This window comes from Ictidomys tridecemlineatus, chromosome 6 (assembly GCF_052094955.1).
Source record: "Ictidomys tridecemlineatus isolate mIctTri1 chromosome 6, mIctTri1.hap1, whole genome shotgun sequence".
Lineage (NCBI taxonomy): Eukaryota > Metazoa > Chordata > Mammalia > Rodentia > Sciuridae > Ictidomys > Ictidomys tridecemlineatus.
Window position 1 is genome coordinate 117,721,912 of NC_135482.1, and position 22,714 is coordinate 117,744,625.

Sequence of the window (22,714 nt, forward strand, 5' to 3'; positions counted from 1 at the left end):
CATAAATTCTCTCCTAGGCTTGCCGGGGGAGGGAGAATCAGAGTGAGCCTGCATAAAGACTAGGGGGGAACTAGAGGCACCTGACCTGCAACCCCCCCTACCCATCTGCAGCCAAAACGAAACCTGTCTAGCTAGAGCTGGGGGAGGGGCAAGCAGGAAAAATCCAAAGGACAGAGTGCCTGGGATCCCAATTGCCAACTGTGGGACCCCGGAGATCCAGGCCCACTGATTCGTGCGGCCTGCCCTGCGGCTACAGAAGGCTAGCAGGAGAAACCAAGAGGCTAGAGGCAAGGCCCTCGAGACTGGGCAGCTGGAAATTGCAGGCCCGCCGGCAACAGTTCACCCACTGCCCGCATAGCTGGGCGGTAGGAAAACACCCGGCCGCAGGTGACCGATCACCCGCCCTCGGCCTGTGATACTGGGCGGCTAGAGACCGCCTGCCTGCCGCGACTGGGAGCTGAAATCAAACAGAGACAGTCCAGTCACACCACCTCATCAGGATACCCAGGCAAGGAACTGGGGCCGGTCATAGCAAAGTAGTGTCGTCACTGGAGCTCGGACGTCGGATCTTCCTTCACAGTGGAATCCACGTCAGTAGGCATAGTTTAACAACACTAAGGAGAGGCATCAGAGTAATACAGAACCAAAACAAATCTATAGAAGAGAGTAGAAACACGACAATCAAATAGAGCTGGAAAGCAACGGGGACAACATGAGAAAACAAGGGAAAAAAGGAGTACAAACAATGCAAGACAACTTAATTCTACAAGAGGACATAGAAACATCAGAAGCAGGGATAGGGAAAGAACTCAAGGCATACCTAACTCAAATGGAAAGGAATATTAGAGAAGACATGAGACAGCAAGTCCAAGCAATAAAAATATATTTTGAAAATGAATTAAACAAACAAATTCAAATGGCAAAGAACGAGCTCTACCAGGAGATAGAGATCTTAAAAAAGAATCAAACTATAATCCTAGAATTGCAGGAGACTATAAACCAAATTAAAAACTCAAACGAGAATATTACAAATAGACTTGATCAAGTAGAAGTCAGAACATCAGATAATGAAGACAAGGTTTATCAACTTGAAAAGAGTATAGTCAACACAGAAAAGATGCTTAAATCCCATGAGCAATCTATTCAAGAGATATGGGATGTCATTAAAAAACCAAATTTGAGAGTCATCGGGATAGAAGAAGGCACAGAGATTCAAACCAAAGGAATGGATAGCATATTAAATGAAATAATTATAGAAAACTTCCCAGAGATGAAAGATGGAATGGATTGCCAAATCCTGGAAGCCTACAGGACCCCAAACATTCAAAACTATAATAGACCAACTCCAAGACACATAATTATGAAGATAGCCAACATACAGGACAAGGAGAGAATATTAAAAGCTACCAGAGAAAAGAGACAGATTACATTCAGGGGTAAACCAATTAGGTTAACGACTGATTTCTCAGCACAGACTTTGAAAGCGAGAAGATCCTGGAACAATGTATTTCAAACGCTGAAAAATAATGGATTTCAACCAAGAATACTGTATCCAGCAAAATTGAGCTTCAGATTTGACAACGAAATTAAAATCTTTCACGATAAACAAAAGCTAAAAGAATTTGCAGCAAGAAAACCAGCACTGCAAAGCATTCTGAGCAATATACTACAAGAAGAGGAATTGAAAAATAGTGCCCAAAACTAACAACAAGAGGTATCTCAGTAAAGGAGGAGGAAAATAACCAAAAAAGTAAAACTAGCCAAACTAAAATAAATAAATAAAGAAGCATGACTGGAAGTACAAATCATATCTCAATTGTAACTTTAAATGTTAATGGCCTAAACTCACCAATCAAGAGACATAGGCTAGCAACCTGGATCAAAAAAACAAATCCAACAATATGCTGCCTTCAGGAGACTCATATGATAGGAAAAGACATACACAGGCTGAAGGTAAAAGGTTGGGAAAAATCATACCACTCACATGGCCCTCGGAAGCAAGCAGGAGTGGCCATACTCATATCAAATAAAATCAACTTCAAACCTAAGTTAATTAAGAAGGATAAAGAAGGACACTATATACTGTTAAAAGAGACCATCCACCAACAAGACATAACAATTATCAATTTGTATGCACCAAACAATGGAGCTGCAATCTACATAAAACAAACGCTCCTCAAGTTCAAGAGTCAAATAGACCATAACACAATAATTACGGGTGACTTCAACACACCGCTCTCACCATTAGACAGATCCTCTAGACAAAAGCTGAATAAAGAAACTATAGAACTCAACAGCACAATCAATAACCTAGACCTAACTGACATATATAGAATATACCAACCATCATCAAGTGGATACACGTTCTTCTCAGCAGCACATGGATCCTACTCAAAAATAGACCATATATTATGCCATAAGGCAAATCTTAGTAAATATAAAAGTGTGGAGATAATACCATGCACCATATCTGACCATAATGGAATGAAATTAGAAATCAATGATAAAAAAAGGAAGGAAAAATCCTACACCACATGGAAAATGAACAATATGTTATTGAATGATCAATGGGTTACAGAAGACATAAAGGAAGAGATAAAAAAATTCTTAGAGTCAAATGATAATACAGACACAACATACCGGAATCTATGGGACACAATGAAAGCAGTTTTAAGAGGGAAATTCATATCCTGGAGTTCTTTCATCAAAAAAAGAAAAAACCAACAAATAAATGAACTCACACTACACCTCAAAAACCTAGAAAAGGAAGAACAAAACAACAGCAATTGTAGTAGAAGACAAGAAATAATTAAAATTAGAGCAGAAATAAACGAAATTGAAACAAAAAAACCATTGAAAAAATTGATAAAACTAAAAGTTGGTTCTTTGAAAAAATAAATAAGATAGACAAGCCCTTAGCTATGCTAACAAAAAGAAGAAGAGAGAGAACTCAAATTACTAATATATGGGATGAAAAAGGCAATATCACAACAGACACTACAGAAATACAGAAGATAATTAGAAAGTATTTTGAAACCCTATATTCTAATAAAATAGAAGATAGCGAGGATATCGATAAATTTCTTAAGGCATATGATTTGCCCAGATTGAGACAGGAAGACACACACAATTTAAACAGACCAATAACAAAGGAAGAAATAGAAGAAGCCATCCAAAGTCTACCAACCAAGAAAAGCCCTGGACCTGATGGGTATACAGCAGAGTTCTACAAAACCTTCAAAGAAGAACTAATACCAATACTTTTCAAACTATTTCAAGAAATAGAAAAAGAAGGAGCTCTTCCAAATTCATTCTATGAGGCCAACATCACCCTGATCCCAAAACCAGACAAAGACACTTCAAAGAAAGAAAACTACAGACCAATATCTCTAATGAACTTGGATGCAAAAATTCTCAATAAAATTCTGGCGAATCGAATACAAAAACATATCAGAAAACTTGTGCACCATGATCAAGTAGGATTCATCCCTGGGATGCAAGGCTGGTTCAATATACGGAAATCAATACATGCTATTCACCACATCAATAGGCTTAAAGACAAGAACCATATGATCATCTCGATAGATGCAGAAAAAGCATTTGACAAAATACAACATCCCTTTATGTTCAAAACATTAGAAAAACTAGGGATATCAGGAACTTACCTCAACATTGTAAAAGCTATATATGCTAAACCTCAGGCTAGCATCATCCTAAACGGAGAAAAACTGAAGGCATTCCCTCTAAAATCTGGAACAAGACAGGGATGTCCTCTATCACCACTTCTATTCAATTTAGTTCTCGAAGTACTAGCCAGAGCAATTAGACAGACAAAAGAAATTAAAGGCATAAAAATAGGAAAAGAAGAAATTAAATTATCGCTATTTGCAGATGACATGATAATTTACTTAACAGACCCAAAAGGATCTACAAAGAAGCTGCTAGAGTTAATAAATGAATTCAGCAAAGTGGCAGGATATAAAATCAACACGCACAAATCAAAGGCATTCCTGTATATCAGCAACAAAACCTCTGAAATGGAAATAAGGAAAACCACTCCATTCACAATATCCTCAAAGAAAATAAGATACTTGGGAATCAACCTAACAAAATAGGTGAATGATTTATACAATGAAAACTACAGAACCTTAAAGAGAGAGATAGAAGAAGATCTCAGAAGATGGAAAAATGTACCCTGTTCATGGATAGGCAGAACTAACATCATCAAAATGGCGATATTACCCAAAGTTCTCTACAGGTTTAATGCGATGCCAATCAGAATCCCAAAGACATTTCTTGTAGAAATAGATAAAGCAATCATGAAATTCATATGGAAAAACAAAAGACCCAGAATAGCAAAAGCAATTCTAAGCAGGAAGTGTGAATCTGGAGGTATAGCGATACCAGAGCTCAAACTGTACTACAAAGCAATAGTAACAAAAACAGCATGGTACTTGTACCAAAACAGGCAGGTGGACCAATGGTACAGAATAGAGGACACAGAGACTAATCCACAAAGTTACAACTATCTTATATTTGATAAAGGGGCTAAAAACATGCAATGGAGGAAGGATAGCATCTTCAACAAATGGTGCTGGGAAAATTGGAAATCCATATGCAACAAAATGAAATTGAATCCCTTTCTCTCGCCAGCCACAAAAGTTAACTCAAAATGGATCAAGGAGCTAGATATAAAAACAGAGACACTGCGTCTGATAGAAGGAAAAGTTGGCTACGATCTACATATTGTGGGGTCGGGCTCCAAATTCCTTAATAGAACGCCCGTAGCCCAAGAGTTAATGACAAGAATAAACAAATGGGACCTACTTAAACTAAAAAGTTTTTTCTCAGCAAGAGAAACAGTAAAAGAGGTAAATAGAGAGCCTACATCCTGGGAACAAATTTTTACCCCTCACACCTCAGACAGAGCCCTAATATCCAGAATGTACAAAGAACTCAAAAAATTAAACAATAAGATAACAAATAATCCAATCAACAAATGGGCCAAGGACCTGAACAGACACTTCTCAGAGGAGGACATACAATCAATCCACAAGCACATGAGAAAATGCTCAACATCTCTAGCAATCAGAGAAATGCAAATCAAAACCACCCTAAGATACCATTTCACTCCTGTAAGATTGGCAGCCATTATGAAGTCAAACAACAATAAGGTTGGCGAGGATGTGGGGAAAAGGGCACACTTGTTCACTGCTGGTGGGACTGCAAAATGGTGAGGCCAATTTGGAAAGCAGTATGGAGATTCCTGGGAAAGCTGGGAATGGATCCACCATTTGACCCAGCTATTGCCCTTCTTGGACTATTCCCTGAGGACCTTAAAAGAGCACACTATACGGATACGGCCACATCAATGATTATAGCAGCACAATTCACAATAGCTAGACTGTGGAACCAACCTAGATGCCCTTCAATAGATGAGTGGATAAAAAAATTGTGGCAGCTATACACAATGGAGTATTATGCAGCACTAAGAAACGACAAAATCATAGAATTTGCAGGGAAATGGATGGCATTAGAGCAGATTATGCTAAGTGAAGCTAGCCAAGCCCTAAAATACAAATGTCAAATGTCTTCTTTGATATAAAGAGAGCCACTAAGAATAGAACAGGAAGGAAGAGCATGAGGAAAAGACTAACAGTAAACTAAGACGAATGGGGGGAGAGAAAGGAAGAGAGAAGGGAAAACATGGAAATGGTAGGAGACCTTCAGTGATACACAAAATAATAAGAGGTTATGAGGGGCAAGGGGGTGGGGGGAAAAAAGGGGAGAGAATTGAACAACAGCAGAGGAGGTAGAGAGGGATGTTGGGAGGGGAGGGGAGGGGAGGGGGGATAGTAGGGGATAGGAAAGGTAGCAGAATACAACAGTCACTAATATGCCATTATGTAAAAATGTGAGTATGTAACAGAAGTGAGTCTGTATTATGTATTTGGGGAGTTCAAAACCCAATTGAGTCGAATGTATGAAAGATGATATGTCTTGAGCTCTGTAATGTTTTGAACAACCAATAAAAAAAAAAATTCAATAGAAAACATCAGCAAAAGACTAGACCACTTGAAAGACAGAACCTCAAGCAATGAAAACAAAATATATAATCTTAAAAATAGAGTTGACTACAGAGAGAAGATGTTAAGAAACCATGAACAGAATTTCTAGGAGTTATGGAATAATGTGAAAAGACCACATTTAAGATATATTTGGATAGATGAAGGTGTAGAGATACAAACCAATGGAACACACGATCTTTTCAATGAAATAATATCAGAAAATTTTCCAAAGCTAAAAAATGAAGTGGAAAATCAAATACAAGAGGCTTATAGGACCCTAAATATGCAACATTACAATAGACCCACAATAAGTCACATTATAATGAAAATGCCTAGCATACAGATTAAGGTAAAAAATTTAAAGGCTGCCAGAAAAAATATATCAGAATACATATAGGGGAAACCAATTAAAATCTCAGCTGATTTTTCAACCTAGACCCTCAAAGCTTGGAGAGATCCTGGAATAACATATACCAAGCTCTGAAAAAAAAAATGGATGCCAACCAAGAACCTTGTATCTAGCGAAATTAAGCTTCAGATTTGAAGATGAAATAAAACTTTCCATGATAAACAAAAGTTTAAAGAATTTGCAATTAGAAAGCCTATACTACAGAACATTCTCAACAAAACATTTCCATGAGGAGTAAATGAAAAACAAAAAAGTGAAAACCGGTGAAGGGAGGAGCTACACTAAAGGAATTGTCAATCAAAGGAGAAAGTAATTCAAATTAAAAGTTAGAAATAAACCATAATGACCATGAATACAAATCATATCTCAATCATAACCTTGAACATTAATGGCCTAAACTCATCAGTCAAAGGACATAGACTGGCAGATTGGATTAAAAAACAAGACCCAACAAAATGCTGTCTCCAAGGGACTGGTCTCATAGACAAAGACTTCCCAGACTGAAGATGAAAGAATGGGAAAAAAAAAAAAAAACATCACTCACTTGGATCACATAAACAAGCAGGGGTTTCTATCCTCATTTCAGATAAAGTGAATTTCAAGCCAAAGTTAAAAGGGATAAAGAAGTGCATTTTGTACTACTTAAGGGAATCATATATCAATAAGTCATAATCATAAGTATTTATGCCCCCCCAAAATGGAGTATCTATGTACATCAAACAAACCCTTCTCAATTTCAAGAATGAAATAGACCACAACACAATAATACTGGGAGACTTTAATACACCTCTCTCACTACTGCCTAGATTCTCCAAACAAAAACTGAACAAAGAAACTATAGAACTAAATAATACAATCAATAATTTAGACTGGGTGGACATATATAGACTATTTCATCCATCAATGAGAGAATTTGCTTTCTTCTCAGCAGCACATGGATCCTTCTCTAAAAGAGACCACATCTTATGTCACAAACCAACTCTTAGAAAATACAAAAAAAACATAATAGAGATAATATCCTGCATTTTATCAGATCATAATGGAATGAAATTAGAAATCAGTGATAGAATTAAAAGTAGAAGCTTCTCTAACACCTGGGGACTAAATAATAGGCTCTTGAATTATGAATGTATAGTAGAAGAAATCAGAGATAAAATTAGCTCTTCATTTCCAAAAAATGTTTTTGTTGGTTTGTATTACAACTTTTATGGGCTTTAATCTTATTTTGTTTAATTTTGTCTCAAATTAATATTTGGTTTTACCAAAATAGTGGATTTATTTTTTAAGTTAATCATAGTGTGAGCTGTTGGACTTTGGAGAGGAGTAGGATTCTTCCTAGGAAGAGGTATTCTCTTTTCTGAGGAAAAATATGCCTCAATGGATAGGTCTTATTTTGACAGTAGTTCTGTCCTGATGCAATCAATGTTCTGCATTGTTTCATGAGATGATCAATCAAATGCAGCCATAAGAGGAGGCATAAAAGAGACTCAGGATACAGTTTATTGTACGCACATGTCTTAGGAGGTCTCCACATGCCATGCAGGGTCACAAGAGAAGTAATAGGTTTTGGCCTGGATGCAGAACATAGGCCACTTCCCATTTCCCCAAGTATTCCCCCTCCTACTCTCATCAGCCCTAGGTAATTCTTTTTATGTTAGCTTTAAATCTTTAATCTGGATGGACTTTCTTTTGGAGTAAGGAATGAGGTAGAGACCCATCCTAATTTTCCATTTGGCTGACCAGTCATTTTATCCCCAACTAATTTGTGATGCTTTTCTTTTGTTATACACAATCTTCTCTATGACATTTCCATTGGTGCAAATGGATTTAGATATATTTTAAGGATGAAATATTAGGGAAGGAAGGGAGGAAAAACTGATGGCTCTCCTTACTCCTACAAGATAGAGGTTGATTAGGAGTTTTGTCATAGTATTATAGGCCATTAGAAAATATAGAGCATCTTCTGCCCAAGACACATTAAAGGTTTTATTGAACTCAGACACACACACACACACACACACACACACACACACACACGCATACACACATACACACCTATACACACATCCATACACACACATACACACCTATACACACACATACATACACAATACCTGGAGTAAGTTTTGCATATCATTTTAGCATGTATTTATTTCTAACTTATTTAGCATGTTTATTTGTTACTGTTTGTCTTGCTCCATCAGAAGGTAAGCAGGGATATTTATGTTTTTCATGATGTATCTCAAACAGAAGAGCGTCTGACACACAATAATTACTCAATAAATATTTTACAGTTAATAAATGAATCATTGATATAAATCGGTGAAATCAACATGGTGCTGTTCATCTTTTCCTTTTAATGTATTTAGACATCATGATACTCCCTGGTTTTTGATCCTTGGTTTACCATATTTCTTATATTAATGGCACTTAGTTCCTAAAATGGGGGAAATCATTCTTCCTTTATTCGGAGATTATTTTCAGGGAACCGTGAAAACTCTCAAAAAAGGCAAAATAGGGACTGTGGTTACAGCTCAGTGGTAGAGTGCTTGCCTGGTATGTATGTGGCACTCTGTTCAATCCTCTGTTCAATCCACATAAACATAAATAAATAAATGTATAAAAATTACAATAGCATTAAATGAAAGGCAAAATACCTTTAGAAAAAGGCCAGTGTTTTATACACATATTTTGGGTTTAACCCACTTTTGATTTATAAGCAGTTTTTCAGTTTTCTATTAATGTTTTCGGAGTTTAGAATATCTGCTGATAATGACATTTTTTTCTTTTCACCTACAGCACAACTAAGTACAGCAAGTGGTCATTTCTCCCTCGATATTTGTATCTGCAGTTTAGCAAAGCTGCTAATGCATTTTTTTTGTTCATTACCATATTGCAGGTAATATTTTTGTACATGTTATTAAACTAAGATTCTTAAGACATCTAAGAAAACTCTTGTAAAAGTTCATTTAGCTGAAATAAAGGTTTCCATAGACAATAAATTGAAATACTGTAAGAAGAGAATTTGTATTACAATGTTTAAGTCATTCAGTGAGACACTGAAACTCAATTTTTGGGCTGAAAAACACATGGATGCAACTTTCATCGTGTATGCCTCCTTTATAATGGAATAATTTATTCATATTTTGAAAGGAACAATTGAAAGGAAACCAAACAATAATTTTAAATAGCATCTGTTCAAAAGAGTTAAATTCAAAGTTTTCCACAATCTGGTTCATTCCTGTTTACTTATGAAGCCCACAATCAAAATAATCTCTTCATAATTTTCTGGTTTTTTTTCTATTTCCAGACTTTGACCCTTAGTGTTAGAGGAGGAGAAATCTGATATTAAGTCTGTAGCCTTTGGGCACAGGACATAGCAAAACATAAAAAACCTGGAAGCTTTGGTTGCATTTCAGGAGGAAAATCACTGTATTAGTCAACTTTGCATTAATACAGTGAAGTATCTGAAGCAACTGACTTTAGAAAATAGGCATTATTATTGCTGTGGGTATATACATGACTGCATGACCAATGTAATTCTGCAACCTATACACTCAGAAAAATGAGAAATTATATTCCATCTGATTCAAACGTATGATATGTCAAGATCATTGTACTGTCATGTGTAACTAATAAAAACGAATTTAAAAAAAGAAAGAGAAACTGTTTACTTAGCTCACAGTTTGGAGGTTCAAAGTTCAAGGTGAGCCCTGTTGGTTTGGCTTCTGCTGAGGGTAATGGATAGCAATGGAGGGAGTGAACATCAGAGAGAGTGGCAACATATCAAACTGGAGGAGAGAGAGAGGGTGGGGGGAGAGGATGAAGGCGGTCCCATAATTCCCATAATACCTTTTAAGGCAAGCTTTAATGATTTAAGGACCTCCCACTTGACATCACCTTTTCAAGCATCTCCCAATTCTGCCATTCTGAGGACAAAGCCTTCACCTAGGAACATTTAGGTGACACACATTCAAACCACAGTGATTAGGAACCAAAGAGACAAGGAGAAGAGTAGAATTTTCACTGTGAAGAATTTTGTTTTGAATTGTAAAACATGTAAATGCGTTGCCTGTTAAAAATAAATAAAATACAAATTGAAAGTGTTAATTTTTTTTTCTGAGTGTATAGAATATTCCAGAAAGAATAAAAATTTGATTTTTGGCATACAGGATTGATGAAGTAGAAAAGACACTAAAGACATTATCCAAGGCCAAGTTATCAAAAGGTTAAGGGAACAAGACAGGGTGGAGTCTTAGGCAAAATGCCCCACTTGGAGCTGAACCTCAGAAGAGGGAGAGATTAGAGAAATATTGCAAAGGCAAAATCAACTCAGACCTCAAGCAATCCAAAGTTTCTTCCTTTTCTTCCTCTATTGCTCAAACTTTACTAGTCAATTTTTCATCTCTGTGACCAAATTACCTGACAAGAACAACTTAGACGAGGAGAAGTTTATTTTGAGTTCATGGTATCAGAGGTTTTAGTCCATGGTCAGCTGACTCTCTTGCTCTGGGTCTGAGGTGAGGTGGAAAATCATGGTGCAAAGACATGGCAGAGGAAAGCTGCTCAGCTCCTGTCAGCCTGGAAGGAAGGAGGGAGAGAGAGAGAGAGAGAAGGAGGGATGGAGAGAGAAAGAGAGACACATACATGGCAGGAACAGACATAGTCCAAGGCCAAACCCTAAGTGACCTACTTCCTCCAGTTATGTTCTCCCTGCCTATAGTTATCACTCAGTAGTCCACTCAGCTACCACTGGATTAATCCAGAAAGCGGATTAGTGCACTGATAAGATCAGAACCCTAATCATTGCCTAAAATCCCTGCTTCTGAACTTGGCTGTATTGGGGATCACATGCATTTTCTGGGGAACACCCCAGATCCAAACCAAAACAAATTCCTTTTAAAGTTGTTATAAGAACTTTCAGGAGTTCAAAATAGATTCTGTATTGCTAAGTGTCAAAGAAATGATAAGCAAGAAAGAAATAATAAGGCATAAGAGGGAGTACACATAGACCCAAACCTGGATATACAGGCCTAAGAACTTGTCTAAATCTAGAATGCTAAGGGGTCATACCCAGTACTTTACCTGCATCCTTTGGAAAACCACCACACCCTCAGTTTTCATTGCATCATTTATCATTGTTTAAATAATGGGGGTATCCCTGGAGCACAGACAGCAATTGATTTGTATGTAGGTAGTGTCACTCTCCCACTCCAAAATTTTTCTCCTCTGCCTCAGAAATAATGTTCAGTTAAAGTAGCCAAACCATCTGATTCTCTTTTGAAAAAAATGCTATTTTAAGATAACATTTAGGTTTTGAATTATTTCTTTGGAAACATAGGAGTATCCTATGAAGAAAGTGACATACTGACTGAGATGTTGATCAGTTGCTCTGAAGACTCCATAGGGTAACAGTGTCACACTCAAGGGATGGTTTGGATATGCTATGAATTTTCTTCCTTCCCCTTTTATTTAACATGATGCGTTAGTTTTCTGCCATGGTGACAAAAAATACCTGAGAAAATCAACTTAAAGGAAGAAAGATTTATTTTGTATCATGATTTCAGAGGTTTCTGTATAAGTTTGGCTGGCTCCCTTGCTTTTGACCTGAGATAAAGCAGAACATCATTGTAGTGGGAGCATGTGGTTGAGAAGGCTGGTCACCTTATGGATGCCAAGAAGGAAGGAGGGAGGGAGAGACAGGAGAGAGGAAAGAGCAGAGAGGGAGGAGAGAAGATGGAAGAGAGAGGAGGAGAGAAAGAAGAGAAAAGAAAAAAGACAAGGGGAGAGTAGAAGAGAAGAGAGGAGAGGAGAGGAGGAGGAGGAGGAGGGAGGAGAATAAGAAAAGGGAAGGGGAAGAAGGATCCAAACTATAAAATTTGTCTACTGTATTTATGTCCTGGGTCATATGACTGGTCAAGAAACAGAAAGCATTTATCAAATTAATGTTATTCTGATTGTTTTGCAGCAAATTCCAGGTGTTTCTCCAATAGGACAATATACCACTCTTTTGCCTTTGCTGGTTATTCTTGCAATTTCAGGCATCAAAGAGGTTGTAGAAGATTATGTAAGTTTTCTGTTAGATAATGAAATACTCTCAAAACTCTGCCCTGACTCTTAAGGTATTCTTTGCTGCTCCAAGTCTTTTTTCCTCCTCCTCCTCTTCCCCTCCCCCTCCTCTTCTTCCTCCTCTCCTCTTCCCCTTTATTTCTTCTTTCTCCTTTTCCTTCTTTCTCCTCTTTCTCTTCTTTCCAGACAGTTGGGTGGAACTGGTGGGATTCTTTGAAATCTACCGTTGGTGTGAAGAATAAAGTAAGATTTTGAGGGTTTAAATTTAAGATAATAAACTTTTTGGTTGTGTCTTTGAGGAACTAATAGCACCTAGGAGTTGTCATGAGAAGAATTATGACAGTATCTTTGGAGATATAATCCCATTGAAGGCAAAAGTCTTAAACAGCTAAAAGAGATGTGTCCTTTGTCACAGCAGATTGTTTAATATTGTTTTTTTCTGCTTGCTCTTTTACTCTGACTGGTCTCCTTCTTTTACTCTTACAATCCTAATGTTTGTTTCCCCAAATTACTGGCCATTATTATTCACAGGCCTCTGCCTGATTCCTATTCTCCTATGAAGATATGCCATCAGCAAAATCTGTCCTTTGGTTCTTTTGCTTGGTGTTTCATATAGAGAATTGTTCGTGCTTAATCAGAAGGCCTATGTTAAGTTGAGGAGAGAGAGAGAGAGAGAGAGAAACAATCCAGCATTGTAAATTATATATTTAACCCAATATAGTCATTATAAGCTATATATTAATGTGCTAGCATTCCTAGCAGTACTTACTTTGTACAAGGTACATAGAGGAGTAAGTCTGTGTGTTTGTGTTGTGTGAGTATGTGTGTGTGGGGGTACTCACTTGAGGCACATACAGGTTCTGCTGCATCAGCGAGAGGCAGATATGGGTTGTCCACGTACTTAACCACTTTGCTATACTCCCTTCCATTAGCCACATCACAGCTTAGGGAATCATGAAAGGGCAAAATGAAATTGAAATCAATTACAGCCAAAGAAGATTTTACAATTAGGTTAGCTGCCTTTATTCTTTCTTAAAACTACTATGTCTTCTACTATGAGTTGCATTTTTCATTTTGAACTTTACATGTAACAATTTTTTCCCCCATAACAGAAACGGTATATGGCAGACAAAGTAGTTAACTCAAAGACCACTTCAGGTAAGTGTGATTGTTAATTTCATTTGTTAACTTGATTGGATTACAGAATGCTGATGAGGTTAATATTTAATAAGGTAGAATGAATAAAGAATACTGCTCTCCATAATAAGATGGGCTGAAGACCTGAATAAAACCAAAAGGTTGACCATCTCCTGAGTAAGAGGGAATTCTTTCTATCTGATTGACTTTAAAACAGAACATCAGCTTTTTCCTGCTTTTACATTGAAACTGAAAAGTTGGTTCTTCCTGGTCTCAAGTCTGCTGGTTTTTAGACTGGAATTACACCAGATACTCTCCTGAATCTCTGGAGACCTTGTTAAGTCACCCTGCTGATCTTGGATCTGTGAATTCTGCTTGTTTCTCTCTCTCTCTCTCTCTCTCTCTCTCTCTCTCTCTCTCTCTCTCTCTCTCTCACACACACACACACACACACACATGTCTTCGTACATGTACTTTGGATAATGATGTCCATCACATTCCACCATCATTGCTAAATCCCTGCCCCCTCCTTTTCCCTCTCTCCCTTCTGCCCTATCTAGAATTCATCTATTCCTCCCATAGTCCCTCTCCCTACCCCACTATGAGATAGCCTCCTTATATCAGAGAAAACATTCACCATTTGTTTTTTTGGGGGGAGGGGGATTGGCTAACTTCCCTTAGAATTATCTTCTCCAACTCCATCCATTTACCTGAAAATGCCATGATTTTATTATCTTTTATTGCTGAGTAATATTCCATTGTGTATACATGCAACAATTTTTAATCCTTTCATCTACTCAAGGGTATCTAGCTTGGTTCTACAGTTTAGCTGTTGTGAATTGTGCTGCTATAAACATTGATGTGGCTGTGCCCCTGAAGTATGCTGTTTTTTAAGTCCTTTGTGTATAGACCAAGGAGAGGGATAGCTGGGTCAAACGATTGTTCCATTCCCAGTTTCCCAAGGAATCTCCATACTGCTTTCCATATTGGCTGCACCAATTTGCAGTCCCACCAGCAATGTATGAGTGTGCCTTTTCGTCCACATGCTCGCCAACACTATTGTTGTTTTCATAATAGCTGTCATTCTGACTGTAGTGAGATGATATCTTAGAGTAGTTTTGATTTGTCTTTCTTTGATTGCTAGAGACGATGAGCAGTTTTTCATATATTTGTTGATTGATTGTATATCCTCTTCTGAGAAGTATTTGTTCAGGTCCTTGGCCCATTTATTGATTGGGTTATTGTTTTTTTTGGTGCTTAGCTTTTTGAGTTCTTTATATACCCTAGAGATTGGTGCTCTAATCTGATCTATCTGATGTGTGAGGGGTATAAATTTGCTCCCAGGATATGGGCTCTCTGTTCACCTCACAGATTGTTTCTTTTGCTGAGAAAAAACTTCTTAGTTTGAGTCCATACCATTTATTGATTCTTGGTTTTAGTTCTTGTGCTATAGGAGTCTTATTAAGGAAGTTGGGGCCCAAACCCACATGATGAAGATTAGGGCCTACTTTTTCTTCTATTAGACTGAGAGTCTCTGGTTTAATTCCTACATCCTTGATACACTTTGAGTTGAGTTTTGTGCATGGTGAGAGATAGGGTTTTAATTTCATTTTGTTGCATATGGATTTCCAGTTTTCCCAGCATCATTTTTGAAGAGGCTATCTTTTCTCCAGTGCATGTTTTTGGCACCTTTGTCTAATATAAGATAATTGTAATTTTGTGGGTTAGTCTCTGTGTCCTTTATTCTGTACCATTGGTCTGTTTTGGTGCCAATACAGTGCTGTTTTTGTTACTATTGCTCTGTAGTATAGTTTGACATCTGGTATAGTGATGCCACCTGCTTCACTCTTCCTGCTAAGGATTGTTTTAGCTATTCTGGGTCTCTTATTTTTTCAGATGAATTTCATAACTGCTTTTTTTTTTATTTATGTGAGGAATGCCTTAGGGTTTTGATTGAAAATGCATTAAATCTGTACAGTGCTTTTGGTAGTATGGTCCTTTTGATAATATTAATTTGTCCTATCCAAGAGCAAGGTAGATCTTTCCATCTTTTAAGGTCTTTTTTAATTTCTTTTTTTTAGGGTTCTGTAGTTTTCATTGTATAGATCTTTCAACCATTAAGTTGATTCCCAAGTATTTTATTTCTTTTAAGGCTATTGTAAATGGAAGAGTTTTCCTCATTTCCCTTCTGAGAATTTGTCACTGGTATACAGAAATGCCTTTGACTTATGGTGTTGATTTTATATCCTGCTACTTTGCTGAATTCATTGAGTTCATTTACTAGTTCTAGAAGTTTGCTGGTGGAATTTTTGGGGGTCTTCTAGGTATAGAATCATATCATCAGCAAATAGTGCTAATTTCAGTTCTTCTTTTTCTATGTGTATACTTTAATCTCTTTCATCTGTCTAATTGCTCTGGCCAATGTTTCAAAAACTATGTTAAATAGAAATGGTGAAAGAGGGCATTCCTGTCTTGTTCTAGTTTTTATAGGGAATGCTTTCAATTTTTCTCCGTTATGAATGATGTTGGCCTGGGGCTTCGCATAAATAGCGTTTACAGTGTTGAGATATGTTCCTGCTATCCCTAGTTTTTCTAGTGTTTTGAACATGAAGGGGTACTGTATTTTGTCAAATGCTCTTTCTGCATCTATTGGAATGATCATATGATTCTTATCTTTAAGTCTATTGATGTGATGAATTAAGTTTATTGATTTCCTTATGTTGAACCAACCTTGCATCCCTGGGATGAATCCCGCTTGATCGTGATGCACTATCTTTTTGATATGTTTTTGTATTTGATTTGCCAGAATTTTATTAAGAATTTTTGCATCTATTAATTAGAAATATTGTTCTAAAGTTTTCTTTCTTTGATGCATCTGCCTTGTTTTGGAATCATGGTGATATTGGAAGCACTGCCTCTTTTTCTATTTCCTGAAATAAATTGAAGAGTATTGGTATTAGTTTTTCTTTAAAGGTCTTGTAAAACTCTGCTGTGTATCCATTCGTTCCTGGGCTTTTCTTTGCTGGTAGGCTTCTGATGGCGTCTTCTATTTCATCAGATGATGTTTTTCTGTTTAAATTGTATATATCACCCTAATTCAATCTGGGCAAGATGCATGACTTAAGAAATTTATCGATGCCTTCAATATCTTCTATTTTATTGGCGCATAAGTTTTCAAAATAATTTCTAATTACCCTCTGTATTTCTGTAGTGTCTATTATGATATTACCTTTTCATCACATATGCTGGTAATTTGAGTTCTCTCTATCCTTCTCTTTGTTAGCATAGCTGAGGGTCTGTCAATTTTATTTATTTTTTCAAAGAAGCAACTTTTTGTTTTGTCAATTTTTTTCAATTGTTTCTTTTGTTAACCATGTACGTCCTAAACTCCTTCTCTGTCATTTATTCTGCTGTGGCTGCCAATGATTCTAATGATGTGATGTCTTCATTTGTTTGGGGCACTTTCTTCCTTTGTCTTTTCATGTTGCTTGTGTTTCTTCCTTTCTAGCTCTGTGGGTATAGATTGTTTTTATTTTTACCCTATAGATTTATAGTGCTCTTGTAGCATTTCAAGACTTCTCCTTCCTGGGGAAGGACAACGCTAACAGATCCCAATATTAACAATATACCCTCTATGAACAATTTGTTGTTTACAGTTTACATTTATGTTTACAGTTTAGTCTCAATGTATAGAAATGTTGGATTCAATTATTATCTAAACTATAATCAGTAGTTTTATAAAAAGGTTTACAATTTCTGTCGGTGGACAATAAACTGGGGGTGGGGTGTAGGATGATGTGCTAAGGAGGTAGGATGTGAGGATATAGAGTTAATATATCTTAGGAAATGTGAAGGAGAAATCTAATAAAGAGGGTTAGTAGCAAGAGAATAGACAGGAAGTAATTTAGGGTAGGCAAGTACGTGGGATGACAGTAGAGTACATAAAACAAACACATATAAGTATTTAGAAAAATAGAGATATTAAAACATTAAAATTTGGAGGGGGAAGAAAAATGAAAGAAGAAAAAGGAAAAGAAAAAAAGGGAATATACAACATCTCTATATTATATTATTCAGATGACTCAGTCCTCAAAGTCCTATTTCATGCAAAGTTCTTGGTTTCACATATGTTGGGATGTGAGGGCCGGAGGATACAGGGGTTGAAGAGAAACAAACAAATAAACAAAAAAGCTCAAAGGAAGAAACCAGGGTTGTAGCTAGTTTTAGAAATCTGTATCTTTCTGCTTTTCTTCTCATCCAATAGGTGGGGTCATCTGTTGTAATCCGGTGTCTCTGCCCTCCAGATGGTGGAAGTAACCAGGGTGGTCCTGGCACAGGGTGCCTGGATGGGGGGAGTGGAACCCCCGAGTCTCTTCAGGGAGGCTGCACCTCACGGGTCTCTTTTTAGAACCATTTGTATGACTTGAGCACCTGGTACTATCTCCCTCTCTTGCCCAGAGATTTCCCAGCTCCTGGTCTCTCTGCTAGGCTCCAAACTTTAGCCCCATCTTCCTGTGTCCTAGCAGTTCCTGGAGGAAACTCTCACCTTGGGGCCCCCAGGGGTGGCTGTCTGGTTGCACTGCACACATTTGTTGGGTAGCTACTGTGTTGGGTTACCGAGGCTGGGGAGGGGGGATGGTTGGAAACCTGGTACCTGTCTGCTGGAGATCCAATCTGGGAACTGCCCCCACCTAATATGGTGAGAATGTTGAGCCAAGATGGCGGCAGTCTGCTCTCAGAGCTGGGGTGTTTGGTGAGGTGGGGGTAACTGGGCGATGGCGTTATGCTGTGGGTAGGTAGCAGCTGAGTGACCTGCATGGGAGCTGAGTGAAGTCTTGGCATTCTGCAGATGTGTTGATAGGTGATTCTGCTAAGATGCTCACTGAGCCTTGGGTGGGCTAGAACTTTGGGCTTTGGGTCCTGCTTGAACACCGGCATCCTACTCCAACACTGAGGCCCAGAGCTCTGCATGTGGTCATACTGCTGGTGATTTCTGTGGAGAGCAGCTGTATATGGGTCGTCTAATATTCTCAGAGATGGAGTAATCCAACTAGACGAGATCTGGATCAAAGAGCAACACAGAATGCTTTCTCCCTCTGGCCCGCCATCTTGAGAAATCCCCCATCTTTGCTTCTGTCATAACTAGACTGAAGTCACAGTAGGCTCCTACAGGTGAAGTTCAATGTGTGACTGAAGAGGAAGGTGCTGCACTCCAAAAGGACTACTTAGATTTTCTAACTTGTACTTTCCTAGACAGAAATCTGGGGAAAATATATGCAAATGGATATTAAGGGCATGGGATCATCATGGGAAGTATATAAAGTTGTATCAGGTTGAATTTAGTGGTATGGGTGCAGTAAGCAGAGATTAGCATGTAATGTTGCAGAATCTCAAGGAATTAGAAAGGATTTGGTCCTTGCTCATTGTCTGAAACATGGGCCAAACTGTGATCCAGTGAGTTAGAAATGTCAGAAGTGCCTTGGTTTAATGTAGAAGAAGGAATTTAGAGACTTTCAGTGATTGGAATGTTACAATGGATTTGTCATTTAAGACCTACTCACTCACCCTGGGATAGCCCAGAAGACATACCTTTTACCAAAATTGTGAGAAAAGTCTTAGCATCTCTGAAGTGCTCTGTGGTCACTCTTCTCTGAAGGCCACACCTTACAGCAGAAACTACAGCCATTAAATTAGGAAACTTAAATTCAACGTGTGCTAATCAGGTTTTTGTCACTGTGACAACCCTGAGATAAAAAACTTAAAAAGAGGAAAAATTTATTTGGCACATGGTTTTATAAGTTTAAGTCTATGGCTACTTGGCCCCATTATTTTGGACTTGTAGTGAAACTGCACCATGGTCTGGAGACCAACCTTTAGCACATGGGCCTTTGAGAAGGGAACATTTAACCATAACACAATGGGAATCACTGGGTTACAGGGTAGCCAGAGTACAGTGGCAGTGATCAGCCACTAAGGCAAGGTAGGTATGGTTATCATAATGGACAGCAGAATCAAAGCGGCAATCAAAATAGATTTACTTACAGAAACTTATGGCATTGGCTTTGGGTGTTCCTAGAAGTGAAAACTGATAGGAGGCCTATTAATTTCTTACTTGATTTGTATAAGCAAAAAGGTTCTAAGCCAAATGAACAAAAGTCTAACTTGAATGATAAGAACAGAGAATCAGGGCCCCTCAGTCAATCTCCAGACTTCAGCCAGTTTATATGCCAGAAACACATGAATAGGAGGAGGCTGTATCCCCTCGAGGGTACATAGATCTTTCCCGGAAGAGATCTATGGTCTTTTCCAGGGAACTGTGCATTGGAGGAAAAGAATAAAAATACCTTTTGGGTATTATTAGACATTTTTTTTGAATTGACCCTGATTCTAGGAGACCCCAAATGTCTCTGCATTCCACCAGTTAGAGCAAGGGATTAGTGGAGGTCACTTATCAAAGGAGTTTTTGCTCAGGTTTACCTCATAATTGGCCCAATGGGTCCCCAACTCACCCTGTGGTTATTTCTCCAGTTCTGAAATGCACATTGGGGGCTGGGGATATGGCTCAAGCGGTAGCGTGCTCGCCTGGCATGCGTGCGGCCCGGGTTCGATCCTCAGCACCACATACCAACAAAGATGTTGTGTCCGCCGAGAATTAAAAAATAAAATATTAAAAATTCTCTCTCTCTCCTCTCTCACTCTCTCTTTAAAAAAAAAAATGAAATGCACATTGGGATGGGTATACTCAAGCAGCTGGTAGAATCCTCAAATTGGTTCCCTGACCTCTAGAGTGAGGCTGTTGTGATGGGAAAGGCTAAGTGAAGGTCACTAGAATTGTCTCTCTCTAGGAAAATAGTAAACACAGAGCAAATTGTGTTCCTAAGGAATAGCAGATATTACTGTAACCACTAGGATATGAAAGATGCAAGGGCTGTTATTTCTACCATATCCTCATGCAACTCTCTGATTTGGTCTGTAAAGAAGACAGATGGAGAATGACATCTTAGGAAAGCTTAATTAGGAGGTGGTTCCTATTGCATTGGTCTTACCATGTTCCCTACTATCCTGAAATACAACTAGTTTTATTGAAGTGGTCTTTTGAAAACTCAGTTATAACAGCAGTTGGGTGGGAATGCCTTGTGGGGTAGGGCAAATTTCTTAGTATATACTTTGAATCAGTGTCCAATATATGGAATTGTTTTTTTCATGGCAGGGTTCAAGTGATGAAAATGGGAGTAGTACCACTCGTTATTAGTAGGGACCTTTTAGAAAAAATTCTGCTTCTTGTTCCTGCAAGCTTATACTCTCTTGACCTAAAAAACATAGTTTTAAAGGGAGGACTGCTTACCATATGACCAAGCCCCATCCTGTTTCATATCATCTGTCTCACCATCTATTTCCCTTTTTTTCCCTCAAGCACCCCTGTGTGATCAGCACATGTACTGATGCCTGATCTACGTCAGATATGTGAGGTATCTGGATTCTACAGAAAAGCAAGATATAAAACCAAGGGGTCTACAAATAGGATGCTGGGCTCAGTAAAACTGAACAGGTTTGAGCTGGTTTGGATGCCACCTTGACCTGTGTTTGCCCTCCAAGCTTCATTTTAATGCATTTCCATAGTAACTCTCCCACCTGTTAGTGGCATGACTGTTTACTAGTTCAGCAATCCCAAGAACTGGCAAAATGTGGTCAGTTATGTGGAGGAGGGGTGTGGGGAGACAGAGTTCCTGGAGGCAAAAGTGGTCTTTCCTGGAAATGATGAATGTTCCCCCATTCATCTGTCCCCTGGTCCCTTCCCACCTTCCAAATCTATATAATTTCATTCTTTTTCTTGCTTGGATTGAGTTGGAAAATTCTGTGGCAGAAAAGACTCCTGTTCCCCTGCTTGACTGGCCATTGAACAAAGACTTGCATTCTGTTTAATTGTTCTCCAGTGTCATTACTGGCTCTGCTCTGGGGAAAAAGAACCCAAGAGTTGGAGAAATCATGAGTGACACCCAGAGGCACAAAGATAAGTCTATTGAATTGGAAGTTAAGAGAGCCACCTGTCCACTTTGGGCTCCTCATGGCCTTGAATCAACAGGCAAAAGAGGAAGTTACTTTGGGGTGACATATCCTGACAACCAAGGGAGAATTGGACTATTCTTCCACAATGGAGGGAACTAAGAGTGTCTGGAATAGAGTAGATACCTTAGGGCTTCTCCTAATATTTATGTCCTATGATTAAGGTCAATGGGAAACTACCATAACTTGACTCAGGCAGCACTACTAATGACCCAGATAGATACATTAGGAATGAAGGTTTGAGTCACCCCACCAGAAAATGAACCACAACTAGCTGAGATGTTTCCCAAAGACAAACAAATACAGAATGTGTAGTGAACAACAGTCGTTATAAGTACCAGTTATGGACACATGGCCAGTAACAGAAATGAGGACTGTAATTGTAATTGTCCTGAATATTTCCTCCTTACTTTGTTATGACTATGTGGATGTATGTGTATATAATCTTTGTTTTTTTTCCCCTCTCTTATTTCCTTATCATGTAGCATAAGCTGTGCTGACTCTATATCAGTATTTAAGGATTGTTAACTTTCCATCAAAGCATTTAAGTTGTATAATTACAGGGAGAAGAGTAAACATTCAAGGAACTGAACTGCTAGAGAAGCAGTTAGTGTCTTTTTAGTTGTATGTAAGATATTGTATCATATAAGGTAGAATTTTGACTTTGTTATGTTTGAGTTTCAGTGTGATTTAAGGAGATGCATATGAGTGCCAGGTTGGCATAGAATGGACTTCTGGTGGTTAATTTTATGGGACAATTTGACTGGTCTGTGGGGTTCCCAGGCATCTGATAAAAAATTATTCTGGGTGTTTTTTGTGAGGATTTTTTTGATGGGGGGGTATCAGCGATTGAACTCAGGGGCACTCAACTACTGAGTCACATCCTCAGCCCTATTTTGTATTTTATTTAGAGACAGGATTTCATTAAGTTGCTTAGCACCTTGCTTTTACTGAAACTGGCTTTGAA

At 38.2% G+C, this 22,714-nt stretch overlaps 1 protein-coding gene across 50 annotated transcripts in view; it reads left to right on the forward strand.

The window, feature by feature from the left end:
- LOC120888398 (phospholipid-transporting ATPase IB-like) overlaps positions 1-22,714 on the forward strand; it is a 151,352-nt gene that overhangs the window by 80,814 nt on the left and 47,824 nt on the right. For 42 of the 50 annotated variants that reach the window (XM_078015594.1, XM_078015602.1, XM_078015632.1 and 39 more), the window contains 3 exons: positions 9,277-9,376; positions 12,446-12,544; positions 13,659-13,704. The exons of 3 other annotated variants lie outside the window; for them this stretch is intronic. The gene's annotated coding sequence lies outside the window, so the exon portion shown is untranslated. The remainder of the gene's footprint in view (positions 1-9,276; positions 9,377-12,445; positions 12,545-13,658; positions 13,705-22,714) is intronic. 5 more of the 50 variants (XM_078015600.1, XM_078015604.1, XM_078015608.1 and 2 more) reach the window with 2 other exon arrangements.